Genomic DNA, 23,292 nt, shown 5'->3' with positions numbered 1-23,292 from the left:
GCCAGGCATATCGTGGTGAACAAGACAGCTTATGGAACCCGCATACCACCAGGAAGAGACAATCAGTAAGCAAAGAGATAAATCAGAAAAGCTTCAAGGAATGTGAGAAGGACTCTAATGACCCCACTGAAAAGCCACATGAAGGGGGCGACAGAGAAAAGGCAGTGTGAATGGTTGGCGAAGAACTTCTGAGGAGGGAACATTTAAGCTGAAACCTGATTGAAAATTCTTGACAATATGGAGGTCATCCCAGACAGGACTGATCTTGACATTGACTCCATTCCAGTCACAGAAAGAGCTTCTTTCTGTCCTTCGAATACACCAAGCTTCTATTGTCTTCACAGCACTTATAATTACCTGGATCTATCTCGTTTGTTCACTTACTTATTTCTTGCGTCTTCTCACTTGAATACTGTCGTCACATAGGCTAACATGAAGACCACCCCTAAAATCGTGGAGGCTGGGTGAGTGTACGAATAGACTCGTCTACTGTCAGCCTAAATAATTAAAAGTTATAAGTCAACCTAACACACTTTTGCTCCTCTTTCTCTGCCATTATGTTGCCAACTTTGACAAGTAAACATTTATAGTGATAAAATAAAAACATTTTTATATGAATGAAAGACAGTAAAATATAAAAGATGACAGTACTTAATTATTGCACCTGTATGGGTATAACGTTGATTGGCTGATAATTCTGGATGAGTAATAAAGACAGATAAAGCTAATATGTTTCCTATATATTTATCCCATAAAATTTTGCTTTCATTTCAGCAAAATTACCAATTATGTTGTTTAACCCAAATTTTCATCAGTGGCGCTTTATTGACAAAAATGATCAAAAAGATTAAAAAATAAAATTTAATTATATTCAAAGTACACAAAACTTGAATATATTTTCATAAAAATGGAAAATCAAAAGTCCATACATTTTATTTTTCACTGGTTTTCAACAGTTGTCTTTCTTTTAGGAAGGCAAAACAGATAATAATTAATGACAAAATTTCAAATAAAATAAAGCAGAAGTTTTTTCTTTTTTGGTAAATATGATTACCCTATTAAATATTTTCACAAAAAATAAATTAGTCACAAGTTTGTCATCCAATGTCCATCTAGTTGCCAGTGTAAAGAATCAGTAACACCTTTCGTTCATGTTACATCTATATCTACCTATTCTGAAATTAAAAGTCACATGAATTGCTTAATATTGTAAACAATTTTCAGCTACTCTATCCAATTATTGAGAATCCTTCACTAATTCCTGAGTACATCTAGGCCCATAAATTGGAAAACAAAAGGAAACAAGAAAGTACATGTTTAGAACTACTTAGGAAGAACACTTCATCATGCAGAAATCTCTTATGTTCATGCCATCTGAAAAGAAGAACATGACAAGTTAATCAATTTGTCTTTTCTCTTACCTAAAGCCCTTTCACATACAAATCTTGCTGGTGCTCTGACACAGTGTCCAGGGGCAGTACAACTCGTAAGCCTCTGGAGCATTCAAACAGGGTTTGCTTTCCCTTGAAAGCATGGGACAAGAGACCTGTTTCCTTGATCCTTAAACACAAAACCAGAGACTGGATGTGCAGGTTATGCAACAGCGGAGCTAAAAGGCAGACTTTGAGAAACAGGCTCCCACATTTCTAAACAAATTTTTAAATGTACTCATGCACAATGTGAATTCAGGCCTTACCCTGGTCCAAGGGTGGTATTGAAGACGGGGGTTTCTCGTGCTTACTACTGGGTCCGAGCTGGGATGTAACGTGCCTGGGGTGTGGTTGACAATAAATATTTCTCGGCAGAACAAATGAGTGAATGAGCATAAATGTGTATAAGCTGTTTCTGTCTGTATCTCTTTCTTATTCAAGAAACGTATAGCAGAATATAAGTGAATGAAAGTAAAATAGTTACTGGAATGACTGAAAAATATTCTAACTATAATAAAAGAAAATTATTCAGGAACTCCAAAAAAAATTTTGCACATTATTTGCATCACATATCACAACTGATGGGATACTTGAACATATATCTATTAATGCGAGATGAATCAAGATGTATCTTATGAGCAGTGTAAATTCAGCATGTGAAATCTACACGTCAGGCAACAAACACGTGACTTGGTAAATGAACTGAGAAGTTAAATATTGGTTCTTCCTATTATGTCCCAGTCAAAGTCATTTACATTATTATGAACTTGAGCACTTGTGGCCCTGTCCCCCAGAAATTACAATTATTTTTCTCGTTATTTTGAAATGCGGTGGTAGGGAGCTAGGAGTTGGGGAAAAAATAATATATCAATTGCAGAAAGTCCCTGGTGTATCTCCAGCAGCCAGCAGATGGCACCAAAGCATTTTCCTGATTCCCGGAGGGCATTCATCAGTATCCCCAAGGAACACGAGAAACAGCAGCTTTCAAACTTTTTAAGTTTAACAATTGTGTACGATTATACAAAAATTGGTTCATAGAATTTTCCACATATTAAATGTAATAAAATTATGTTTTTAAACATTTAGAAAGCCACATGACTTTCTTAGAAAGTCACTTAGATTTTCTTAGCTAATAAGCATTATTCAGTCATCCGTTCAGTAAATACACTAAATTGTAGGTGTGCATGTCCTGAATCCCTTTCTCCCCACCCCCACCTCATTCTAAGTTCATTTCCGTTGCATATTTGCTGCTGGGGAGATTTTTGTGTTGAGTAGGATCATGGTGAGGTTGACAACTGGGAAAGCCAGCAAGGGGAAATTAATAGAAACATAATGACAAGACTTATCAGAACACCCAGGAAAGTTTAGGCGGTTGGTGAGGAAGCGAAGGATTCAGCTCTCTGTGGGCTTAATTTGAAGAACTTAGGGTAGAGAGAGGAGTTTGGGAGATAAATTGAAAAGAGCAGCTCTCTAAGATGATATTAGATAGGAAGTAAACAAAGAAAAACAATTTTTAGGTTTGTATTCTCTCTTTGGCATTCTCCTTTTGGAGCGGTGGGCTTGGTACGGTACACTTTATTGATGATACTTGAGAAGGTGGGGCTCCCCGAGGCCCTCTCTTTCTTCAGAGAGTCTGGGATGGAAACTGGGTAGAGGCCAGGAGATTCTCAGTGTGTTGGGGAATGAGTTGGGGCAAGGAATCTCCAGCAGCTGAAGGCTTCTCTCTTCCTCTTGCTCTCACTGGTGCCGGTGGTCCAGGGGGTCTTACTTGCTGGAAGCCATGTGGACCATACGGTCCACCACATGGTCGCTATAGCCAAATTCATTGTCATACCAGGAAATGAGCTTCACAAAGTGGTCATTGAGATTAATGCCAGCCCCAGTGTCAAAGGTGGAAGGTGAGTGTCATTGTTGAAGTTGCAGGAGGCAACCTGGTCCTTGTGTAGCTCAGAATGCCCTTGACAGGGCCTTCTGATGCCCTTGACAGGGACTTCTGATGCCCTCTTCACCACCTTCTTGATATCATCATATATGTCAGCTTTTTCCAGGCGGCAGGTCAGATCCACCACTGACATGGCAGAGGGGTGGGGACACAGAAGGCCATGCCAGTGAACTTCCTATTGAGCTCAGGGATGACCTTGCCTAGAGCCAGTAGACAAAGGGATGATGTTCTGGGCAACACCTCAGCCATTATGCTACGCCTTCCCCAGAATGGTCACCCACAGTCTTCTGGGTGGTAGCGATGGCCTTGACTGTGGCCATGAGTTCCTCCATGGATGACCTTGGTCAGAGGAGCCAAGCAGTTCCTGGGGCAGGAGACATGGCTGACAATCTTGAGGGAGTTGCCATACTTCTCATGGCTCATGCCCCTCACAAACATGAGGGGCATCTGGAGAAGGAGCAGAGATGATAACCTTCTTACCGCCACCTTCAAGTGAGCCCCAGCCTCCTACATGCTGGTGAAGACCCCAGTGGACTTGACTACATACTCAGCACTAGCATTACCCCATTTGATGTTGGCAGGATCTTGCTCCTGGAAGGTGAAGTTGGGCTTTCCATGGATGACCAGTTTTTTGTTTTCAGCCTTGACTGTGCCATTGAATTTGCATTGTGGAATAGTACTGGAATGTGCAGACCATGTAGTTGAGGTCAAAGAAGGGGTCATTGATGGCAGCAATATTCACATTGCCAGAGTTAAAAGCAGCCCTGATGACCAGGTGCCCAATATGGCCAAATCCATTTACTCCCAGCTTCCCCATCGTGTCTTGGGGATGTGGCTGGCAGTGTAACAGAAGACATGGCTGTCTGTCTATGTGGGAGGAGCAGAAAGCCTCCCTTTGGTAATCTTAAAAAAGACTTCTCTGAAGATTTTGGTTTATTTTTAGTTCTATCTAGGAGTCAGACTAATATTTTTAGTAGGATAACTCCATGCTGCAACTAGTTTCAAGACCCAGTAAACCAGTTTAGTTTAATGTGGGTTATTTAAGTATTGCAAACAAAGAGATGAAAATGCCATCATTTCCCAGTAACGTGATTATATACATACCTAGACAAGTCAAGGATTTAGTTCTAGAAACAGCTGGATATTGTATGGAATATAAGAAACAGCATTGGTGCAAGCATAGACACACAGAGGCACACACACACATCTGATGTCTGGAGCATTTTATCTGTAACTATAAGAAGCCAACCCTACAAAGTAAGGACCAATTTCCAAAAGCAAAACACACACACAGTGGTTGAGAGAAAAATACATAAGAGCTTTGTGAAGATACAATAAAACTTTACGGAAAGTTAAAACAAAAGATTTGAATGAGTGTAGAAGACTGACAGCTATATTATACTCCTGGATAGGAAGACAAATATTATATAAACTGTCTATATATCCTCTCCACGTTAACTTACATACTCAGTTTAGTCTTGAGAAAAATCCCAGAATGGTTTTTAAAATTTGACAAAATGTTTCCTAAATGGATAGAAAAGGGCAAGTGTAACAGAATAACAGAATTATTTAAATAATTCTCAGAGGGAAATTTCATGGAAAATCATAATAGGGTAGATTGGCATTATTAGGTATTAAAAATATATGAGAATTGGGGCACCTGTGTGGCTCCATCGGTTAAGCAACTCAACTCTTGATTTTGGCTGAGGCCATGATCTCACAAACTGTGGGCCCACGTTGGGCTCTGTGCTGACAGTGTGGAGCCTGCTTGGAATTCTCTCTCTTGTTCTTTGCCCCTTCCCCACTCGTGCTCACTCTCTTTCTCAAAATAAATAAATAAACTAAAAGAAATTTTAAAAAATAAACTAAATAAAAACACATCAGAAAGCAACTACAGGTAAAAGAGTATAGCTCTGGGGCAAAGATAGACTGATGGATCCTCAAAGCCAAAGGGCTAATCCGGAAATAGACCGGAAATATATGTGAGTATTTAATATAGTACAAGGTAAATTTCAAAAACAATCAAGGAATTAGGAGACTGGCTGGCTTAGTCAGTAGAGCATGCGACTCTTGAACTTAGGCATGGGTTTGAGTCCCATGTTGGGTGTCAAGATTATTTAAAATAAAAAAACAATCAGGGAAGAAAATATCCACTAACTGACATTGGGGTAAGTAATTTGGGTGGAGAAAAAAAATTGAAATAGAAATTCCTCTCAATCCATACACAAAACTAGATTCTGAACTACCTAAAGACATCATAGTTCTGAATCGAACGCAATAATCTGGGACCATATTAACACTCTCACTGGAAACAACCAAAATGTGGACAAAATATATGATGTAACAGTTTGTAAGACCCTGTACATCTGATAACTAAGTTTTCAGTGATCCCAGAGAGACATGAAATAAAAGAGGGGAGCCCCGTGGTTGCCTTGGGAGAGCCTTCTGGAAACCCAGGCAGAGCAGAGTGGATTCTCTGAGCTGAAGACATGGAGGTAAGAGTCCAGAGAGAACAAGGTAGCTAAAGTTTGTAGGACTTGATGCTGAAGAAGAGAAACCCTTGAAGACAGTGGGCTCTGGAGATCTGCGAGGGTCCCCCTGGAGCACTGGTCAGGGCTTGCTAAAACTGAGGAAAGAACCATTTGAAGGGATTAGAGTGAACAGTGCCCGCGTTCACATAGCACCAGGAATAGAGCCCTACCAGTGAGATGAAAGCCTCTCGACTGGGTAGGGTTCCTAGAAGTGGAGTAATTGAAGCAATAGACTACACATAAGCACGGCTCCACTGTCACCTAACACATCTCAACATCAAGTCGTGGAAGATAGAACTGTGATCTATCAAGTGATCAAGCTATTTTCCAGAGCAAAACTCAAGAACATCTAAAGGAATACAAAACTATCCAGCACCCACCAAGGTAAATTTCGCAATATCTCATATTCAATAAAAACTCATGAGGCCCATGCAAAAAAGAAGAAACTACAAAACATAATGAAGAAATGTCTATTGAAACAGACCCGGAACTAACACAGACTTTAGAATTAGCAGGCAAAGACAATAAACATTATTGTAACTATATTCCATATGTTCAAAAAGCTAATAGAGACATAGGATGTTTTAAAAAAGACCCACACTGAGCTTCTAGAGAAGAAAACTGTGATGTGTAAGATAAAAAATACACTGCTTGCGAGTAATGGTAAAGTAGATGTCACAGAAGAAAAGATTAGTGAACTTGAAAGCGTAGCAATAGAAATCACCTAAAATGAAACACCCACAGGGAAGAGGATTCTTTTTTTGAAACGAACAAAACAGGGGTGCCTGGGTGGCTCAGTCAGTTAAAAGCGACTGACTTCGGCTCAGGTCATGATCTCACGGTTCGTGGGTTCGAGCCCTGCGTCAGGCTCTGTGCTGACAGCCAGCTCAGAACCTGGAGCCTGTTTCAGATTCTGTGTCTCCTTCTCTCTCTGACCCTCCCCTGCTAACACTGTCTCATGAACCGTGAAATCATGACCTGAATTGAAATCAAGAGTCAGGCACATAACCAACTTAGCCACCCAGGTGTTCCAGTTATTTTTTAAATAATGCATAAACAAACTTAAAAGACAAGCAACAGAGTAAAAAATAACAAATATAGAAGATAAAAGGATAATATTATATAGGTATATAACACATATCTCTTAATAATGAATAAAGCACTAAGGTTTTAATAGATAAACAGCCAAAAAACATAACCAAGTGATTTACACACATAATATCCAACTATTAAACTTATGGGAAAATATTCAACTTTGTTAGAAAGCAAAAAAATGTAGATTAGAATAATGCACCTCATACCTACTAAATTAGCAAAATTTTTAAAAAGTAACTGTTTATGCTGGAAAAAGCGGATTTTAATTCATATTTTCATGCATTACCAATGATACCATAAAGAGGTGTCACCCTTTTAGAAGTAATAGGAAATATGCCTCAGGAACTCAAAATATGTTCATACCCATTAATTTACTAATTCCATTCTGATGCCTGTTAACAATCCAACATTCCACAGCCATAAACAGACTGTTATCACTTTATTGTGTGGGATGGTGGATTTTTGAAAGTACAGTTATATATAATTAAATATAAATTCAGGGAATACAAATATATTTTTTTAAATATAAACTTTTAAAAATTATACTTTGATAGTTTTAAACAAAAATAATCAAAGATCCTTTTCTAATTTATGCATACCAATCACTTTTACATGATATTTTCCATTTTAAATCAGCTTCTAATCTTTACCCTTAACAAATATAGTTACCGTTTTTCTCCATGAATAACTCTGTATAGCTTATTAGGGACAATATATTAATAACTATTTAGACACCAATGCACATTTGGGATTATGTAAGGCTTTTCTTTAGCCTGAGAACAAAGAACATACTTTGAAGAAGGCATTCCATTCGAAGAGTCAGGTTTCTATAACAGAAGGAGTAATGAAATGAACTCACTCTGTTTAATATACTTATAAAGAAATTGGGGAATTTTTCAGAATGCGTCTCAGAGGATCTTTCTGTAAAAGTTAATGTAATTGTAACAACTTTAATCTCCTAGTGTGACTGTAGACATTAAAGAATTTTAAGGTCTTAGATTAAAGGGTGATATATTTATATGTAAGGCAGTTATTATTTTGGATTGTCAGAAAGGGAAAGGGCAAATGTATTCCATGAAAAGCTCCAAAATTGGTCGGTCAAAATTATTTGTACATTTTGAAGGTCAGAAAGATGATGGTATACTTTGAAAAGATTAATTGAATGAACTCTAGCAAAGTGAGTTCTATTGTACTTCACACATGTTGTTAGTCTTGTTTTTCACTGAATGTGCTTTCAAACATTTCAGAAGACCTCAGAATCTTTAGGGAGCCATGCTATTGTACAGGAAGTACAAAGAAGACTGTGAAAATAACAGAATGAAATCTTTCTCATACCTCCTTCCAATAATAAAGACCTTGGGATCACTGTGCCAGAAATGTGAATCATTAGTAGTTTGCTTCATTTGCAAGTGTAGCTTATTTGACAATGCTTTGTTGGAACTTATGCCAAGATCACCAATAAAATGAGTTTCCAAGTAAGGTTTGATTCCCCACTATGTCATTCAAGTCAAGTCAATTCAATTAACATCAGTACATCTCTACAGTATGTCCCCTACTTTGATAAATGCTGGAGAGGTGACCAATCCACAGGGCCTGTATTTAGCCAGAAGGAAGCATTAGCAGAGTCTAGCACAGAAGGCAGCCTTTTAAAATAACCTGCGCCGTTCCGTTTAACAGGCACGATACCAGAGACTGAGGGCACAAGGGGTCAGCTTTCCCTGGAGCGTTCCTTTTCTCAGAGAAGGTGACAATTGAGCTGTGGCTTGAAAGGTTGAATAGAAACAAACAAGGGGATGACATGCTGGGGGACAGGTCATTCCGGGCAGTGGGGCCGCCCATGAAAAAGCACAGATATGAGGCAGGGTGTTTGGGGGACTGTCAATCTAAGTGAAACGTGGGGCGTGCTAGAAGGAAAAGGCAAGAAAGGAGGTGGGATCCAGAGATTAAGGTCAGATATGGAAGATGGTCTAAGCCAAGTCTCCTGTAAGGGAGGGAAGTTGTAGGTGGGGATTCTGGCCTCCAGTGGAGGTCAGGTCACAGAGGTGAAGGCTGGCTACAGAGCCCAGCAGGAGGTGACAGCAATAGTTCAGTCCTGGGTTATGTTAACATTTTAATAAATGTCCCTACAGATACCATTCAGAAAGTATTTCTTCTGTTCTTGGAGTATAATTGATTGGAATTTTAAAAGCTGAAAGATTTCAAACTGTACAAGGATTTTATGAAATAAAAAGAGCTACCACAAAGGAAATTAGCAAACAAAAAACTAATGGTAAATAAGACATTACCTTTTCCCTACATTTGGAGCTTGGGGGCAACTCACTAGGGCCTTAAATCTAAGAGATGGTTTCCAAATTGCTACAGAAAAGACCCTGTAACTCTTTTTTTTTTTTTAATTTTTTTTTTAATGTTTTATTTATTCCTAGGAGAGAGAGAGAGAGAGAGACAGTGTGAGCAGGGGAGGGTCAGAGAGAGAGGGAGNCTGTAACTCTTTTTTTTTTTTTAATTTTTTTTTTAATGTTTTATTTATTCCTAGGAGAGAGAGAGAGAGAGAGACAGTGTGAGCAGGGGAGGGACAGAGAGAGAGGGAGGCACAGACTCTGAAACAGGCTGCAGGCTCTGAGCTGGCAGTCAGCACAGAGCCCGACGCGGGGCACGAACCCACGAACCGCGAGATCATGACCTAAGCGAAAGTCGGACGCTTAACCGACTAAGCCACCCAGGCTCCCCAAGACCTTGTAACTCTTAATGAAACAACTGGATTGCTAAAGCCAGAAGGCCACGTCAATCAAACTAACCTTCCCTTGGTAGATTTCCCACTGCTCTGTCATAATCTTTCCCCCTAGGGCTAACTGAAAGTTGTGTTAGAATTAGCATAGTGTCTACATATTTAGATAGATTTAGTCAGAAAGAAGAAATTAACCAAGATCATTTCATCAGTACAGTTGTTATGGATAGCTACGGAGTCCCTGCCAAATGCTACATTTTAAATACGGAACTTTTCATCCTACCTTTGTTACAGGCAATGCTAAAGGAAGGTTTATATAATTTTAGCCTTTGTTCTGTTTGTGTGCGTGTGTGTGTGTGTGTGTGTATGTGTGTGTGTAAGCACACACATTTTACTATGGTTTTTTCCCTTCAGTTTAGTTTTAGTTTATCAACATTGGTCTTCCTTCCCTTCGGGTGAAACTGATGATGTGTCCGCTAACTCTAATTGGGTGTCCCACTCCCTCCCTCTGGAATTCTCAGCAGAAACTCTCAAGGTTGTGTATTATAGTTTTGCAGATGAGTCTGGAAGGGCCCAAAAGAATCCATTATGATGCCTCACATGTATGTCTTTAGGCAAAGCAATTATGTTTTTCATCTAGTTCTACATGTAGCATTTTATAACCTAACTATCCTTAGAGATCATGAATTCCAACTCTTTATGTTGTAGATTAAGAAAGTTTCAATAAAATTGCATCACTGATCAGATTGGCAGAATATAAAAAGATTATGACTGTCAGTGTTGATAAAGGTGTGCAGGCAGAGCCTTCTTACAGTCTATTGGGGGAAACAGCAAGGGATGTGCTTTTGGAGAGCAGTTTGGTACTACCTACACACATTTGAAATATATACACCTCAGTAATTCCATTTTTAGAAAGCTATCCTAAAGAAACCCAATACATACGATGGGGTTCTTGAGCAAACAGGGAAGAAAGAATTCTTGAATCATCTTTGGTGCAAAAAGGTGATTTTACTAAAGCACACAGACAGGACTCATGGGCAGAAAGAGCTGCACTGGGCTCTTGAGGAGTAACTGATTACGTACTTCTAAATTAGTGGGGGTTAGGGATAGCGTTAAGTCCCTAAGGAATTTGGAAGCAAGGCTTTCAGTACCTTGAAGGGCTAGCTGTTGTTAAGATAAGATTACTTTTGGTCTTTAATGAAACAAAAGCATTAAGGAAGTAAGGCAGCCATGAGTTGCTTGAGGAAGGTCACACTCTACACGTTTCAAGTGTCTATCAGCCGTCTGCAAGCTGTAAGAAAATTTCATGTAAGCTACATTTCTCTTGCCTTTGTTTCCTTCATCACAGATACATGGGGAATATGCACTGACGTGCTTCATGCAGGATTTTTAGATGGTTAAAAATTGGGGTCAGTCTAAATGTCCATCATAATGGGAATTGTTAAATAAATTAGGATATCTCTGTACCATGAAATATAACGCTACAGTTGGAAAGAGTGTCCATTATACTCTTTAGTAGAAAAGGCAAGTTAAAGGACAATATATAGAGTTAGATCCCATTTTTATAAAAAAACATATAGGTACTATAATACATATTATATATAATATTAGTGTTACAGATAATTGTGTAATGATATACACCAAATTTTAACAGTGGTTACACCATGGAGTACACTTGAAAAGTGAGACAAAGTACATTTTTACTTTATATACTTAAATGTTGCTTAAATATTTTATACCATACATTATTTTTATTTTTTATTTATTTATTTTTAGTAGAGGAAGAAAATCTGAGCCTCAGAGAAGTGAAGTAACTTTTCTGAAGTCACTCAAATGGCTAGTAAAAAAGATAGGACCAGAATCCAGGGATTTCTAATCCTGGTCGGGTGCTTTTTCTACTAAAGAAGCCCTAGACACACTGTTACCAGGGTCTCTGGCTTCTTACAGATCTAGTCCGATCTCTTATTTCTTAGGGAAGTAAATAAAACATGATTTCCTGCTTCTATCAGGAAAATAAGTTTCTGAGGCTCTTAATCAACAATATATCCTTCTCAAGATTTTTTTTCTACATGTACTATTGTAATCATCATAGAAATATTCATTTATAGTTACTATGCTTTATTCATGTGACCAATTCTGACTACTTCCCTAACCACTAACCTGCTAAAAGAGGATTGAAACTTATTTGGATTTTATTCCGCGGTTGAACAGAAGACCCAGACTTTCCAACAGAGCACACAGTTCTCTTTGCAAAGTACAGAGGAATTTGCTATCATGTTTCCTCATCTGTTCTTAGAATATCGTCTGCAGTTTTACTCAACTCTAGTTGTTATTTTTAGCTGCATTTGGTATTCATGATGCATAGCACCTCTGCTCTCCATTCCATTAAATAAAATATATGATATTTTTGTTTAGTTTAAATCGACAGCAACATTAACTTTTCCCAAAAACTTAATTTTAGAGATTCAAAAAATTTAAAATATATGTGGTGTATATCACTTTTTTAAATTCAAAAAATTTAAAATATATGTGAATATCACATTTCTCTATAAGCATTTAAATAAATATATATATTTAAATAAAAATGGGATCAACTCTATAGATTGTCCTATAACTTGCCTTTTCCACTAAACAGTGTATCATGGACATTCTTTCCAACTCTCACCTTCTATTTCATAATACAGAGATATCCTAACTTAGTTAACAATTCCCATCATGATGGATAATTAGACTGACCCCAGTTTTTAACCATCTAAAAATCTTGCAACAAGCACATTGGTACATATATCCCCACGTATCTGTGTTAGCTTTCTTTAGGATAGCTTTCTAAACTATTCCCAAACTTCAGGAATGCCCATAATTATTGGGTTGATCTTTCTCCCAACTAATAAATGAAGGAAACAACGGAAAGCGATTCAGATTGCTAAATAATATCTAATTGGAGCAACTGGGTCAGTTGGTTGAGCAACTGACTCTTGATTTTGGCTCAGGTCATGATTCCAGAGTCTTGGGATCCAGCCCCAAGCCGGGTTCCACGCTGAGTGTGGAGCCTGCTTGGGATTCTCTCTGTTTCCCTCTTCCCCTCTCCCCTGTCCTCTCTCTCTCTCTCTCTTTAAAAAAATAAAAAAGATGGGTGCCTGGGTGGCTCAGTCTGTTGAGTATGCCACTTTGGCTCAGGTCATGATCTCACAGTCTGTGAGTTAAAGCCCTGCGTCAGGCCCTGTGCTGCCAGCTCAGAGCCTGGAGTCTGTCTGCTTCACATTCTGTGTGTGTGTGTGTGTGTGTGTATGTGTGTGTGTGTGTGTGCCTCTCCCCCACTCATGCTCTGTCTCTCTCTGTCTCTCAAAAATGAATAAACACTATAATAATAGTAATTAAAATTTTAAAAAATTAAAAAAGAATAATTATGTCAAAAATGTGACTTTGCTAAATAAAAAGTAAAACAACTGTATATTCTCAAATCATTCCTATTCTGTAAGCATATATATTTGCTATGCAATCACATATGCATAGAATAAGATCTTGGAAAAAATGTATGTAAATATTAACATTAGCTCTGGATGATGAGCCTCTGATTTCCATTTTCTTCTCTATTCCTCCTTGTGTTTTCTCATTTTGTCTAAAGAATCTTTACTTTTGACAACAGAAATTTTTTAAATATGTATTTATTTATTTTGAGAGAGAGAGAGAAAGACTGCAAACAGGGGAGGGGGAGAGAGAGAGAGTGAGGGAGATAATTCCAAGCACGTTCTACTCAGCATGGAGCCTGACGTGGGACTCGATCTCACCACCTTGAGATCATGACCTGAGCCAAAATCAAGAATAGGAGTCTTAACCAACTGAGCCACTCAGGTGTCCCAGAAAAACGAAAACAAAACAAAACATTAAAAAAAAATTTTTTTTTAAATGTTTTTATTTATTTCTAGGAGAGAGAGAGACAGTGTGAGCAGGGAGAGTCAGAGAGAGAGGGAGTCACAGACTCTGAAACAGGCTCCAGGCTCTGGGCTGGCAGTCAGCACAGAGCCCGATGCGGGGCTCGAACCCACGAACCATGAGATCATGACCTAAGCGAAAGTCGGACGCTTAACCGACTAAGCCACCCAGGTGCCCCAAAACAAAACATTTTTTAAGAAGATCTGGAAGCCACTATAACCTGACACAATACTAACAAAATGTCTTTTCCTGGGAATAACAGTCAGTTTTAGGCACTCCTCAAAGAGGACAACATAACCTCAGATTAATTTGTGAGTACACTTATTGGTGGAGAAGCTAAATCGAAGTATGACCTTTTTGAAGAAAGAATGAATGTCAATGAGGAGAGAAAGGAGACCAACGAGCAAGAAAAGAGAGAAAGGAGGGAAATAGGCTGGTGTTGATTTGCTTGGGTAGATCACAGACTTTGGATAGAGAAGGTACTGAGCCAGGGAACTTCCAAGCAGGGACTTGATGGGAGAAGGTAGAGAAGGAAAGTACGCTGCAGAATGAGATAGAACTGAAAACACTCATCCCAGAAGAGGAAAGCAGCCGTGGAGGCTGGGATGTCTGCTTACTTTTCCTTCTGTCACACCATCCTTCAATGAGGATCCAGCACCGTGTCCAGCACACAGCAGGCTCTCTAGTTTTTTGGGTTTTTTGTTTTTGTTTTTGTTAGAATGACACATGGAAGAAAATGCAGCAGCTGTCTGAACCTACCCAGTGCTGAGGCTGAAGCTATGAAGGAAAACCCAATAAGAGGAACTACCCCAGCAAACTCTTGCTTGTGTCCTGACGTTGCTGGGTGGCTTTGTTGCCCAGCTGAGTGTACCTGAATGCATCCTGGGCAAAGAGTAGGCTAAAAAGGGGAAACTGAGCTAACCATCATAAAATATTGGAACTATAGAAGGAAAATAAAAAGACCTAACTACCTACTTATTTGTTGTTTCACTTTTTTTTTTAGGGATCAGGAAACTGGTGAAGAGGAGGTAAAAATAGCTCAGCCACACTTACACGGACAGGTTGATCAAAACATTAATTTCTCTTATTTGATGGGCCACTGACTTTCTCAATCATCTTGCATAATTTCTTTAGACGCCTTCATCGCTCTAATATTCTCTTCTGTAAAATAGGATTCAAATTATATTTTCCTCATTAGCCTTCAATATGCTTTAATGCTTCATAATGTAAGCATTAAAGGGCAATACTGAAATAAAAATTTATGAATGTATTGTGATATGTTATCATGTAGTATTCTTAGGAAAAAAATCTCTTACCTATTCACTCCTAATCATCAATAGTTTATTTTGGGTGAAGTTAAAAAATAACAAGGGCTTAGTTACAGTAAATTCTTACTACCTCATGTGTTATGTGTTTGGTCCATTATTTTTCCTCCTCCCCCATCCTGAAGTTCAAAATCAGTTGATTGTTCATTGCCAACTCCTATAGTGGCAGGAGGTATAAGAGCAACTCCATCAATTTTTCTACTTATTAGAACTCTTTCCTAAATTGTTTCGGGGAAGACAGTTCAAACTATAGAATGAAACAAGAAATACTTTATTATCTGAGAATTTTACCAATAACCATGCCATCACTTGTCTAAATCATCCTTTACCAATAACCATGTCACCTGCCATCCTTACCTCCTAAAATAGTCAACTGCATTGGGGAAGGCAGAATGGAGTTGGTTCCTTACAAGAAAGAGAGCAAGGGGAGTCTGGGTGGCTCAGTCGGTTAAACGTCTGACTCTTGGTTTCGACTCCGGTCATGATCTCACAGTTTGTGAGTTTGAGCCCTGCATTGGGCTCTGCACCTGCTTGGGATTCTCTCTCTCACCTCCTCTCTCTCTATCCCTCCTGTGTGCATGTTCTCTCTCTCAAAATAAATAAATAAACTTAAGAAAAGGACTAGAGCAAAAGTTTGGGGGATTTTGTTTTTGTTTTGTTTGTAACAATGCTTACTAATTAGTATTGTTTGCATATTCCCATAGAGTACCTTGACATTAGTTTTAAATCTTCTGAAATCCATATATTTGTTTAAAAACATTAAGAGCCTAATATGTCCAAGGGAGTTTTGCTAAGGGCTAGAAATACAGAGATGAAGATCTTTATCTCAGACAGATTATACTCAAGATCCTCAAAAAGCAGAAAACTTCTAAAGTTTGGCCCTTTATTTCAAAAGTGACACATTTCATTATATTCTTTTATATGGCTAAGTTGAAGACATATGAAATCGCCATTATCCCTACCACCTAGAGATAATCCTTTTTAACATTTATACACACATACATTCATATATTTAAAAGGAATCAGGGTGTCTTGGGGGGCTCAGTTAGTTAAGCATGTGACTCTTGGTTTTGGCTCAAGTCATGATCTCACAGCTTCATGGATTTGAGCCCTACAGCAGTCTCTGTGCTACCAGTGCGAATCCCTGGTTGGGATTCTTTCTCGCTCTCTATCTGCTCCTTCCCCATTTGTGATATCTCTGTCTCTCTAAAAATAAATAAATAAACGAGCAAATAAAATAAAAAATAAAAGGAATTATTATTTTTTTATTAGATTTTTTTAATTTCTAGGAGAGAGAGAGAGAGACAGCGTGAGCAGGGGAGGGTCAGAGAGAGAGGGAGACATAGACTCTGAAACAGGCTCCAGGCTCTGAGCTGGCAGTCAGCACAGAGCCCGACGCGGGGCTCGAACCCATGAACCGCAGGATCATGACCTAAGCGAAAGTCGGACGCTTAACTGACTAAGCCACCCAGGCGCCCCTAAAAGGATTTATTTTTGAAGTATCTTCTGTTTTTTTAAGCAGTTCCCCCCTCCAGAGCATTTTTCAGTGCTAAAATCTCTGTTAATAGCTACACCATTGGAGGTACTATAATTTAAGAGTATCATAATGTATTTAAGTACCTTCCAGACATTTAAGGTGTGGGAGATGATGGGGCACCTGGGTGGCTTAGTCAGTTAAGCGTCCGACTTTGGCTCAGGTCATGACCTCACAGCTCGTGGGTTCGAGCCCCGCGTCAGGTTCTGTGCTGACAGCCAGCTCAGAGCCTGGAGTCTGTTTCAGATTCTGTGTCTCCCTCTCTCTCTGACCCTCCCCTGCTCACACACACATACATGCTCTCTCTCTCTCTCTCTCAAAAATAAATAAAACATTTAAAACAAATCTGTTTAAGGTGTGGGAGATGTTCCATGTTGTAAAAAACAAATACAGGAAGGGATTCTGGGCTAGTGCCACCTAAGTGGGAGGCTCATTTGTACCTTTCCTATCTATGCCTCGCTTGGACCAGACAGTTGCAGTAACAGGAAGAAGTAAAGCCTTTGCTCTGTGTGATGTTTAGCTGTTGTTGGGTGCCGGGGAAGAGCGTGGAGGCTAATAACATCAGGAAACTCACGTGTGAAGGCCTTGAAAGAGAGGCTCATAGGTAGAATAGGTACTGACAAAATCTATCACCCTTCCATGACAGATTGGCTTTGAATACATGAGTGTGTTTAGTCCTCCAGGCCCCAAAATGTCATGAAGAAACTTATTACAGATGGACCCGAAAGTGACCCCACAGCCCCTGTAGCAGTGTTCATGCCCTTATCCAAATCCCCCCCTTTTGAGTGTGGGTAAAGTCTGAGACTTGCTTCTAACCAATGGAACCTGGCAAAGGTGAAAAACTGTGTGTGATTGCATCACATACAATTATGGTCCTGACAGAAGGCTCTCTTTCTTGCTGGCTTTGAGGATGCAAGTGACTTTTGGGAAGACCCAGATGGCAAGGAACTGAGGGCAACCTCCAGTCGACAGCCAGATAGAGACCAAGGCACTCAGTCCAACAGCCCACAAAGAACTGAGTGTTGCCATCAATTCCAAGAACTTGGGTATGGATCCTTCCCTTGCTGAGCCTTAGATGAATATCCACCCAGCCCTCAGCTGAACCTTAATTTCAGGTTTATAAGATGCTGAAGCAGATGATGGCAGGCTAGCTGTGCCTAGACTCCCGACCCACAGAAAGTATGAGATGATAAATGTGTGTTGTTTTGAACTGCTAAGTTTGCAGTAATATTGGTACATAGCAATGGTTACTAATACAAAGCTCAATGATGCCCCGAGTCTTCCCTGATCCTGAGCCTAGGAAACTAAGAAGAGACAGAATAGAAACACCATGTTATCTGCAATGCTTCGCCTGCCCGCTTCTACATTCTACAGCTCTTAAGACTGCTCAGCTCTCATTCCAAGGAGGGTTGCTCCCAACTTGGGCAATTCAACATCAAATCAGAGTTCCAATGTGCCAACACAGAAAAATGCATCTTATTTAAGAAGAACGACTAGCCAAAAGGAGGAATATAAGTCAGAACCGACAAAACATGTCTAGTGAGATGGAGTTGCTGAAGAATGACAGACAACATCATGAATTTAAGAAATAGTAATAAAAGAAGTCTCACTTCTAGTACTTAGTAGCTACAATGGACAAGTTTTCTTATAGATTAAAATGATAAACCCTTCACAAAATGTAAAAAACAATCACTTCAAGTACTAGAGAATGATCCCAAAGCAGGCAGACACTAGAGAGAAGTTTAACTTTTTTTTTTTAATGTTTTGTTTATTTCTGAGAGAGAGAGAGAGAGAGAGTGAACGAGCAGGGGAGGATCAGAGAGAGAGGGAGACACAGAATCCGAAGACAAACTCCAGGCTCTGAGCTGTCAGCACAGACCCCAACGCGGGGCTCGAACCCACGAACTGTGAGATCATGACCTAAACTGCAGTCGGACACTTAACCGACTGAGCCACCCAGGCGCCCCAGTTTAACTCTTGACTAAGGAGCTCTGTACAGGTAAGATCTCTCAGTGCCATCTCAGCCTTTTTTCTCATTTATTAATTCCCTGCTAGAGGCCAGTGAGGCGAGGCTGAACCTCTGTGTCTTAGATTTGTTAATTCCTTTCCATGTCCTGGCCTTTCCCTGAATCTTGTCTCTATAGACTCAGGATCTCAGGGCTCCCCACCCCCAACCAGAAAAACCCCGGGTCCTGTGGTGCAGCCCCTAGCCCTTCCCTTCCCACTGCTCTTCTTTCCTCTTTCCTCTGGGCTGCAGTATGCTGTTCTTAACAACTCTCAAGTTACAACCATCTTCATTATCTAAACACACAGTGAACTTGGCATCTAAGCTTTACTATCCCAAATTAGTATCGCTCTGTGTCATATTGTAGGTCAATGACCGACAAAGCCTACCCCCTTATACCTATTTGACCTCTTCTATTTCTTTCTCTTCTCCAGCCATTCTTGCCTCTTTGCTACTCATTGTTTTTCCAACACAAAAGACACGCTTCCAACTCAGGGGATTTGTACTTGCTATTTCCTTTGTCATAAATATTCATCCCCCCAGGTATCACCACGGCTTTCTTTCTCTTTCCAGTGTTTGCTCAGATGTCATCTTTTTGTTGAGTCTCTACCTAGAAATCCTGTCTAAAACTATCCACCCACTGACCACGTCATGATACTCCCACCTCACTTTCCTTAGTATTTATTATCTAACCTGCTAGATGTCTTACTTAGCTTGTTTGCTCTGTTTCTCCACCTAAAACATACATGGATGAGCATCTTTTTTTTTTTTTTTTCTCATTGGTTGTTTCTGTAGTGTTTGGAACAGTGATTGACTGTTTGACCTATCAGTCACTCAAGAGTATTTATTCAATTTCTCAGTTTGGCTTAAGAGTTTCATTTTCTCATAGTATAATTTCTCTCACGGATTAGTGGCCTGGCACTAAATTGTAGAGGTATCTTGGGTGACCTCAAAGCATGGCTTAAAACTAATGTTTTCGTTCCCTGTGACTGGAAGAGGTACTTGGTCCTCAGTGACTAAGACAGAAGGAGATAGAATATCTAGGACTCCCCCAATGCACGGCATCATGGGTTCTAAGGTTCATTTATAAGCCAACTGTGTGGACATCCTGACCTTTTTTTTTTTTTTTTTTTTTTTTTTTCAGAACATGATTGGGCACAGCTAGTTGACTTCAGGGAGCCAGAGAAGACTGGAAAGTGCCAGAACTTGGACACCAGATCTGTCCTCTGGGATGGGACAAGCCCTGGATGGACAGGCACAGGTGCCCTGAACTCTGAGAGTGTTCAGTGCAGCCAAGAGGAGACACTGTCCTGAAGGCGAGGGCACAGGCAGCAGGTAGCGTTAGAGGGGGGGCCCAGAGGAAGCTGTGGGACCCACTGGGAAGCAGAGTTTAGCAACCGGTCATCTATGAGGAGTGATACTTAAAAAACAACTTTATTGAGAAGCACAATTAAGACAGCACAAAAGCGACAGAAAGAATAGAGACATTGTGTATATCTGATTAGTGCTTAATTCTTTAAAAACTGAACGTTTAAAGAACTGCTTCAAATGCAAAAGAACGACAACCTAATAGAAAGATGGGCAGAAGACTAATAATCACTTCAAAAAATACAACATCTGAATGTTTAATAAACATATGAATATATTCTCAGCCTTAATTACAAGCAGTCAAATTAAGGCCACAGTGAGATTGTACTATGCACCACCAGAAGGGCTAACACTAAAAAGACCAGCAGCACCAGGTGTTGGTAATGATGTGGAACAATGATGTGGAAATTCTCTTACACTGCCGGCCGACGTGAACGTTGGTATAGATGCTTTATAAATTCATTGTTTCATAACTGCAGACCTCTCAGGTATAAACTCAACAGATATGTAAGCCCCAAAGGCTTGTCCAAGAATGTTCATAGCAGCATTATTTGTAGTAGCTTAATCTAGAAGCAATCCAGATGTTTAACAACAGATGAAGGGACACATACATTGTGGAACAGTGATACAACGGAACACCCGTTAAGAAATGAAAATAAACCATCGTTATACATTTATAGAATTGATTCTCTCATGCATAAGGTCAAGCAGTAAGAGCCTAGATAAAAAGAATATATGTAATTTTAGCTACGTAAAGTTCAAAAAGAGTCAAAATTAACCTGTAATAAAAGAAATAATAGTGATAGTTATTTTTGTAGAGCATAAATAGTAACTGGCAGGTGGGTACAATGTGGGGGTTTCTGGAGTAATGGTAATGCTCTACTTCTTGATTTGCATAGTAAGTACATCTTGTAAAGAAAAAAGTCATCAAGCTATACATTCTACTTTTCTATACGCATGATATGGTTCACTAGAATACAGATTTAAATTTATTTTAAGTTTATTTATTTATTTTGAGAGAGAGAGAGAATAAGTGGGGAGGGGTAGAGAGAGAGGAGGACATAGAAGCTGAAACAGGCTCCAGGCTCTGAGCCGACAACAGAGAGCCTGATGTGGGGCTTGAACTCACAAACTGTGAGATCATGACTTGAGCTAAAGTTGGATGCTTAACTGACTGAGCCACCTAGGCATCCCTGTATTTAATTTTTTAAGAGGGAAGGCTTGGGGCCTACATTAGGAAAGATATGGGCACATAGCAGGGCCCCAACTCTGGGCAGAGGTTGAGGAATTAGAATCTAATTCAGGTAGGGGGAATTGACAGAATTACGTAGTGCCACAGCCCAGGAAGAGGGGAGTAGAGCTTTGGAGTTATGCAGACGGCTTTTAACCCAAACAACCTGGGCTCGATTTCTTGCTCTGCCATTTACCACTTTGGGCTCCTGAGCTAATGCTCTGGATCTGTTTTCTCCTTTGCAAATCAGAAATGATGCAAAGCTCTCAAGGTTTGCTTGGTACCAAGAACAGTTGAGTACATATTAGCTATTAATAATAAAAGTCATTTTGTCTTCAATAGGAGCAAGAGAGATTTCGCTACCATACCTGTGACAGAGTTCAAGCTTTGGGTATTAGGAACAAGGTAGAAAGCCATGAATGCAAACCAGGGGTCAAAGTCAGAACTGAACATGCATCTAAAGGGACTCAGGTGAATTCCTTAGTCCTGACCAGAGATGCTCAGAATTCTGCAAGGCCTCAGGGGAGGGAATAGGAGGGATACAGAGGGTAGGTTGAAATTGATGGGGGAGTTTTTCCTATAAACATGACTACTAAGAATTTCTTCCATCTGTATGTGCTCCTCCCATCTGCTTTTCTTCTCATTGGATTAGTGTTGGTTCTGGAACTTGCTTTGACCAGTAGAGTCAAAAAGCAGTGATGTTGTGCCTGTTAGTTTGCACTTGGCTTTCTTGGAACCCACCGGCCATACTCAAGGCAGTCTAGGCTCTTCTTCTGGAAAGAGAAGCCACATGGTGCCGCCCAGGGAGATGAAATGCCACTTGGAGAGAGAGGCCAGGTGGAGGTGAACCAAGGTGCCTCCACTCATGGCCAACCCAAGGCCCCAGACATATGAAAGAAGTCTCCTCTTCAGGAAAGCAAAGCCCCAGACATATGAAAGAAGTCTCCTCTTCAGGAAAGCGAGGCCACCAGCTGCATGCAGACACATGAATGAGATTTGGCCAACAACTTGCAGAGCAGAAGAATTGCTCAGTCAAACCACAGACTTGTGAGAAATAATAACTAATTGTTTTAAATCATTAGGTTTGGGGCCAGTTTGTTATTTATTGACAGGTAATGGATACAGAAATGGGTACCTGAAATTGGGATGCTACTGTAACAAAAAAAACCTAACATGTGTGCTGTTGGCCGTGGGGTCAGGCAGATGGAGACCACAGGGGTGATGAGGATACTGTGGTGGAGGCTGGAAGAGCAATAAAGTAACTACCCTGGAAGCTGGAGAAAGGACAATGTGTGCTACAGAGCAGCAGAATGTACTCAGCTATAACACGCACCTAATGTATTTGTCAAGGTTGCCAAAGAGATTTTCCAGCTGAATGTGGAAAGTGCCTATTGACTTATTTTAACTGTGATAAAGAAAGGGAAGAGAGAGATGAGCTACAGAAGGACTGGTTTGGTCTCAAGTGAAAGTTAGGAGATATATTTCTGATCCAGGAATTGATGAGTTAGGAAATGAAAACTATTTCTTATTTTCAGCAATTCTAGATAAGCAAAAGATTCTTAAAGGAAACATAGTCTTAGGACAAAGATAAAATCCAGGGTACTTCTAGCTACACATGGCCTTAGGATCAAGATAAAGACATGGGTGTCTGAGTGGGTCAGCTGGTTAAGTGTCCAACTTTGGGTCAGGCCATGATCTCACAGTTTATGGGTTTGGGTCCTGAGTCAGGCTCTGCACTGACAGCTCAGAGCTTGGAGCCTGCTTCAGATTCTGTGTCCCTCTCTCTCTGACCTTCTCTCTCTCTCAAAAATAAATAAATAAACATTAAAAAAAAAAAGATAAAGACAAGAGTCTCTGTAAGACCCTTTGTTAAGGTCTCATAAAACGATAAGGTGGTGCCCTCCTAGATCCTTTCTCTGAGGCTTCTGAGAACCTTAAGAACATCACTCCACAGCACCCTGACTTGTAGCCCCAAATGGAGAGGAGATTGTCTTGAGAAGAATTGTAAATGTGGTTTTTGTTTAATGAAGTGGATTGAAATTTGATAAATGAAAGCCCACAAAAAGTTTAAAAGTCATACCACTTTAAACTGAAGGTGACAGAAACAGTTCAGGACGGAAAGAGACTCTGCAGTGCCGCTTTCTTTGGATGGGAAAGGGCTGACAGCCGAACC

The 23,292-nt window shown here is 39.9% G+C and overlaps 1 pseudogene; it reads right to left on the bottom strand.

The window, feature by feature from the left end:
* Positions 1-3,194: 3,194 nt before the first annotated feature.
* LOC120241824 lies at positions 3,195-4,189 on the bottom strand (annotated as a pseudogene).
* Between the last annotated feature and the right edge of the window lie 19,103 nt (positions 4,190-23,292).

The sequence above is a fragment of the Hyaena hyaena genome, unplaced genomic scaffold, assembly GCF_003009895.1.
Source record: "Hyaena hyaena isolate Hyena2069 unplaced genomic scaffold, ASM300989v1 scaffold_288, whole genome shotgun sequence".
NCBI lineage: Eukaryota > Metazoa > Chordata > Mammalia > Carnivora > Hyaenidae > Hyaena > Hyaena hyaena.
The sequence above is the reverse complement of the archived record's forward strand: the minus strand, read 5'-3'. Positions and strand labels throughout refer to the sequence as shown.